At 43.1% G+C, this 6,396-nt stretch overlaps 1 protein-coding gene across 3 annotated transcripts in view; it reads left to right on the plus strand.

The window, feature by feature from the left end:
• The first annotated feature begins 2,881 nt into the window (after positions 1-2,881).
• NFYB (nuclear transcription factor Y subunit beta) overlaps positions 2,882-6,396 on the plus strand; it is a 20,801-nt gene continuing 17,286 nt past the window's right edge. The window contains exons 1-2 of one of the 3 annotated variants that reach the window (XM_034778481.1): positions 2,938-3,013; positions 3,872-3,983. The gene's annotated coding sequence lies outside the window, so the exon portion shown is untranslated. Of the gene's footprint in view, positions 3,042-3,871; positions 3,984-6,396 lie in introns of all 3 variants that reach the window. The other 2 variants (XM_034778473.1, XM_034778489.1) reach the window with 2 other exon arrangements.

Raw genomic sequence — 6,396 nt, forward strand, 5'->3', positions numbered from 1 at the left:
GGCAATATTGTGTGTAAAGTTATAAGATTCTGCTGTGTGATATTTCTGGGATATGTCCCAACATGTTCTGGAGGGTAGTCACAAACCAGTTTCCCAGACACAAAAGGTTAGCCAGGACCTCAGCCAGGTGTCAACAAGATCAAATGGACCATAAGCTGATTGAATGGCCACTCTTCCCTAGGATAGAGGGTGTGGGCAAAAAATCTACATTTTGACAAAGAAGCAGTTTAACAGTTCCGTCCACACAGACTTTGTCCCCTGAAAGTCAGCTGGAGATGATTCTTGAGCAAGAGAAAGGGCTATAAGAGGAGAGAACAAGTCACCTCTCCCTTTCTTTCTACCAAGGCCATCAACAACACTTGAAGAAGAAAAGAAGCAGCATTTGACTGAGGAGAGATCCTGACTGAAAGATTCAGCCAGTAAGACCGTTGGAACCTGTGGTGAGAAAGACCTTTGCTTTGAATTCACTTAGCTTGTTAAATCAGGTATTAGTTGCGTTTTACCTTTTATTTCTTTGTAACCAATTCTGACATTTATATCTCATTACTTGTAATCACTTAAAATCTTTCTGTAGTTAATACATTTGTTTTATTGTTTTATCTAAACCAGTGTGTTTGGATTGAAGTGTTTGGGAAACTCCATTTAGAATAACAGGATTTGTGCATATCATTTTATATTATTGAAATGACGGACTTTATGTGAACTTGTGTTGTCCAGGAGGGTACAAGACGCACATTTCTGGGGGAAAATCTGGGACAAGGAGTTTGCTGGTGTGGCCCTGCAGTGTAATTCATGAGTGACTGGCTACAGCACTCTTACAATATAGCTGGCAGTGATTTACATGCTGGAGCAGTGTATGAGTAGACCAGGAGTGGTTGCTCTCACAGTAAAGCAGGGTAAAAGGCATCCCACATTGGAATTGAAGGGACACAGCTGTCCATCAGTCCAGATTGTACTCTGGGTAATGTCACACTCACAACCACCTCCTTACCTTACCTTATTGATGGTTGGGGTAATAAATTCATTATTGTGTGTGAAGCTCTCAGATATTAGAGTGATAAGCACCATAGAAAAGTTCATTAGGAAATCAATAATTCTGTTTTCAGAGCAGGGTTTGAATAGTGTGCAGTAAATAATGCTTCGGGCTAATCACTGAACAATAAGGAGAAAACAAAATATTGAATAGCTTCTTATTAAGGGAACACGGTCCAATCTAGGCACTGACTGAGAAATGGGTCCTACAGAAAAAATAGTATGTGATTGTGTAATTAAAAGATGTATCATAGTGCATGCACACAAGGGGGACGAATTAAGGTTGCACAGGCAAATTTAATTGCGGCATTTCCTAACTTCTAAAGGCTTGACTTGCAACCTTAATAATGTTCTTTTAATATGGTTTTGTGTGTGTGTATAATATATATATAATGCTATATTAATAGTACAAAACACTGTAGTGCTCCTAGAAAATGCTTTGTGTCATTTCTACAGAATAGTGTAGTATTTTTTAAAAGACAGTAGGATTTCACGCAAAATATTTGCATGATCAGAGTAGAAAATATTTGAGCTGTCTTTTAAAGCACTTTATTCTTTCAATATCATTCATTTTATAGTTAACTACTTCCTCACTGAAGCTATCCTGCTAAAAATTGACCATAATTTAGGTGTCACAGGTCCCAATCCTGTTCCCATCGAAGTCAAAGTGAGTTTTGCCATTGACTTAAATGGTAGTGGGATCTGGCCCTAATTAGTATATCAAAGATTTGAGAACCTCTGTACCTTGCAGATGTAGAGCGCTTTGAGTTAAACCAGACTTTGTAGAGCACAGTAGGGAAAGTGCTGTAGTCTGACTCAATGTGCGCTCACTGATTTATTTGTGAAATTCCTGGTTGGGATGACAGAATCCACACAAAGGTCTTAAAGCTGCAGAGCAAGATTAATAGTGCATCCTTATAGTAATAAGGTAGCAAGTGATAAAACAAGCTTCAAAATAAATGGAGAGGAGGAAAAATACATTCCTGAGAGCTGGAAAGTTATTGACTGTTTAGATAATTACTTGCAAAACGCTTTCCAAAAATTAATGAATTAATTCTCACAATACCCAGCAGCTAGGATAAAGTTCAAGCTGTACAAAATGTTTGCAATGAAACATGAAGTCATGCAAAATTTGTCTGGTTTCATTTTTCATTAAAAATTTGAAACTCAGACCAAACCTATCAATCTTTTGAGTGAATCTGAGTTCCTCTGTTATGGTTTTATATATCTATCTATATCTATATCTATACACACACACATACAATTCATGTTTTTTCCAAGTGGAAATTTGTGGGTTTGAGTTAGTTTTGCTTTGATGTTTTGCATGCCTACGTATGTATGAATTTTCTCATGACTGATGCAAAAAAAAATGTTAATAACAAAAGCTCTTGTAAAGTATAACACGAGTTTCACACAACTTTAGGTAATGTAATTCTTAGTGATCAACAATTAATAAATAAATACTATCTCCATCTTAGAAATGGAGTGTCCAACCCATCCCTCCTCTTACACAGACACTCAATGCCCAGACAATTCGGTTTACAACGGCCATGTGTATAAATTGATGTGGGAGAGAGCTGCCCGGGGTCTACTCCCATTGCCCCCAATGAAACCCGCTACCAGAGAACCACCCACATGTGTGTAAATGGTGGGGAGAGCTGTACAGGGTCTACCCCCCCCCCCAATTGAAACCCCCTATCAGAGCGACCCCCTGTCTGAGGTGGGGTCAGTGTGTCTGAGGGAGCAACAACCTGCCCCCAGCTCTGGCCCCGCGTATAAAGGCGAAGGCGGGCGGCGGCGGGAGGGAGTCCGCGCGGAGGGAAGAGCCGAGTGTGGCGGGGCTGGAGGGGAGGCGGCGCGGAGGGAGGGCAGGCCGGCTGCGGGAAGCGGGGCTCCGCGCTGGGACTGGTTCCTTCGCAGCCATTTTCTGTCCAACCAAACAGCCGATTTGCGGAGGGAGCCAACCAGGGCCGCACTGGAGGTTTGTGCCTGGCTCCGGCCAATGATTGGTAACCGGTTCCACTGCAGGCTCGAATGAAATGTCCGTCTCCCTACCCGGGCCCCGGCGCTGCCGCCGCGCCGCCGCCGAGGGGACCAGGAAGTGGGGAGAGGAGCCCGGGCCCCGCCAGCGCCCGCTCGCCTCTTTGTGCGGCCGGAGCCGGGACGGGCGGGGACGGAGCCGGCAGGGGCAGGCGGGGGGAGACGGGACCGGAGCGCCCCCCCCCCTTCCCGCTGGCCTGGGCTTTGGGGGGCACCGCGGCCGCTGCTCTGGCTCCATTTTGTGGGCCCGGGCGGCGGGAGCGCGGCTCCCCGGGCGGCCCCTGCCCCGCGCCCGGCCACACACGGGGGAGGGCCCCTGCGCCGTCCCGGTCACAGCGGGGGCTGGGAGCCGCGATGCCCCTTTGCCCGCCTCCGGGATCCCCTCGGCCCTGGCCGCGGTGCCCAGCAGCGGGGCGGGAACGGGGAACCTCCCCCCCACCAGGTCAAACCCCGGTCGTGTCCCTTTGCTCCGTCCCCCGCCCTGGAGCGGAGCGAGTTGCGTCTCTGCGGTTTGGGGGCTGCTTGTGGGATTTTAGGCGGGGAAGGGGCGACCTTTTCTGCCCGCCCTAGGCAGTCCCGGCCACCTCTGCTGAGCGTGCGGGAAGTCCGAGCCCCTGGTGCGGCCACAGCTGCTCCCCGTCTTCCACCTCCCCCCGCAGTTCCGACTTTGTGCCTGTCTGTGGGTTAGGAGGATGGCGGGGCGCGTGGTGCAGCATCTCGGTGATCCTGGGGTCAGAGCTAGGACAACTAGTCTCGTCTACATGGGCACCCAGGAGCTAACCTTGCAGTCCTCTCACAGGCAAAAATCCCTTGAAAGTGATCAGCATGAGTAAGGAGCGTAGGGTGAGGCCCTAAAACACCAGGATGTGGTGAGAGGATCTGAGTAACCAGGCAGAGCATCAGATTCCATAGTAAGTAGGCAGTGGCACTTCAGTTTTAGAGAGGAAATAATGGATTTTTAGTGTCTCGCTTGCTGGTTTTTTTTTTGACACACCATCATTTTGTCTCAGAGTTGTGTATCTTGAATCTGTGGGTAAACCTTCCCCTCAGGACAGAAAGTAAGTGATGGGGAGAGGGGACTCTCCCTTCCCATAAATGTGCCTTCCAGCAGCTACAGTTAATACTGAAATCACAGCTAGGCTTCTGAACATGCTGATAAAAATAAACTTTCCTAGGTGTTTAGAAACTTGATGTGAACTTCAACCAATAGACAAGAAAGGGTGTCTGGTGAAGCAGGTTTGATCTTGATTTAGGGGATTTTGGCTGAAGTTTAATTCACAAAGCTTATTTAAATGTAAAGATTTTCCTTTTGTGTTTGTAACTCAGGCACAGCTGTTTTCAAGTGCATAAGAAGAGGGAAGTGAAATTTATTAGGTTGACAAGTCTGAGTGAAGTGCAAAAGTAACTAGTAACAAATGGTGACTAGTAACCTAAGTCTGAAAACATTTCCATTTTAATAGAGAGACAAGGTGGGTGAGGTAATATATTTTATTGGACCAACTTCTGTTGGTGAGAGAGACAAGTGTTCAAGTTTACACAGAGCTCTTCTTCTGCTCTTGCTCTGTGTAAGTTCAAAAGTGCTCTCTAATAGCCTGGGACCAACATGGCTACAACACTCCATTTTAATAATCAGCTGTAAATTGATTTACACATTTAAAATTTTAGGTGCATTACTCCTGTCTTTAGCTCCTTTTATGTGCTAGCCTTTGCTGCCAACTTGAAACAAAATCCAGGCTGTTGTCACAGAGAGCAGAGTGCTGTAGACTGCTTAAGAATAACTTGGAAAAGAAAACAAACGTAAAGTTCCAGTAACATATCAAAGACTAGTACTGTATGTGACTCTTCAAGCTTGTATATTTTGTAGGCCACTCCAAAAGTGTAAAACTGCAAAGAAATTTAATCAGATTCTATTACTTCCCTTTTTTGTGGCCAAGTCTCACTTAAATGCAAGTCCTTGCTTCTGTAAATAAGATTTAGTGTAGGAGTCTTAGAAGGCTGTGGGATTGGAAGGGTTGTATTGATTCTTTGGGGTATTCTGGTATATTCAGTCATAGATTACAAGACTGTATCAGATAAATTAAGGCTACCCTTCATCCTTAAATGTCTTATCATTTTATTCATAATGACCTTTGCCTTGCTGACAGGAAAACATATTTTAAAAAGTTAATTGGAATGCAAAATGTTGCTTTTAAAAAAAAAAAATTTTAAGCTTGCTTACTTACGTCTTTTCTGACAAAAGAATCAGTAGTCAAAAGGCAAAGTGGAAGGAGCAGCTTGGGGTACTACCCGCAGTATAGTTGTTATATGTTCAAGAACTGTGTTCATATGCAGCTCTTAGAATGGATTTCCTGAACAGTGTGTACACTTTTTCACTGTGCCAGCCAAACTCTGCTATATACTAGATTATCCATTCTTTATAGTCTGTATTGCATCTGTTTTGACATGTTAGGAAAAATACTATTTGTAATGCTCAGGAAAATCCAGGGTGGTCTGATCCTAAATCATTAATTCCCAAGATGGTATATCAACCACTTGTTGATGGTCTGGAGAGAGCTGGCTGGTTACGTAGTATTGGCTGCTGGCATTTTGAGCTGCTAACTAGACTAAAAGAAGCTAAACATAAATAACAAAATCCTGATATTACCCTTCAATATAAATAATTTTCAGTAGTTGCAACATAAATGATATGTGATTGCCAGTGGGAGAGGAGACTGTGTGTGATTGTGGATAGGGGAAGTTGTTCTACAGAGCTGTGTGGCTGGCAAGAGGACAGTGGTCCATTACACTCTACTAAGATGTGAGCTATGGTATAGAAATAGCTTTAATCCCTGACTTTAGTCAAGACAATTTAACTGTTTTAATCAGAATTTTAAAATGGATAAAATAGCTAATCTAATTTTTATTTAATCTTAAAATTAATTGTTGGGTATCAGATCTGAACTCTTTCTGTGATTAAACAATGAGGTTATTGCATTATTCAGACTCTTTATTTTTAATTACCTTTTTATAACTGTTATTTAGAAAGTGTCTGTTTTAGGATTAGTGCCAAGTAAAAATAGTTGAAAGTTATTTATTTACTAAATAGAGTTCATCAAAATGTATAAGCCACATTGTTAGAATTAAACTGAATAGATTAGCATGTTAGAATATCTAGTATTGGCCTAAAATAAAATTATCCTGAATTAGTCTTGTAAAATTCTACTTGCTCTTTGCTTGAGGTGAAGAAATTATTTTTCATAAGTGTGTGAAATATTTTTAAATATGATAAAGGAAGGACAAACATCCTCTGCCCTGACTTAAAATTGTAACTAATCTGTGATCCTC

This window comes from Trachemys scripta, chromosome 1, assembly GCF_013100865.1.
Source record: "Trachemys scripta elegans isolate TJP31775 chromosome 1, CAS_Tse_1.0, whole genome shotgun sequence".
NCBI classification, from domain to species: Eukaryota; Metazoa; Chordata; order Testudines; family Emydidae; genus Trachemys; species Trachemys scripta.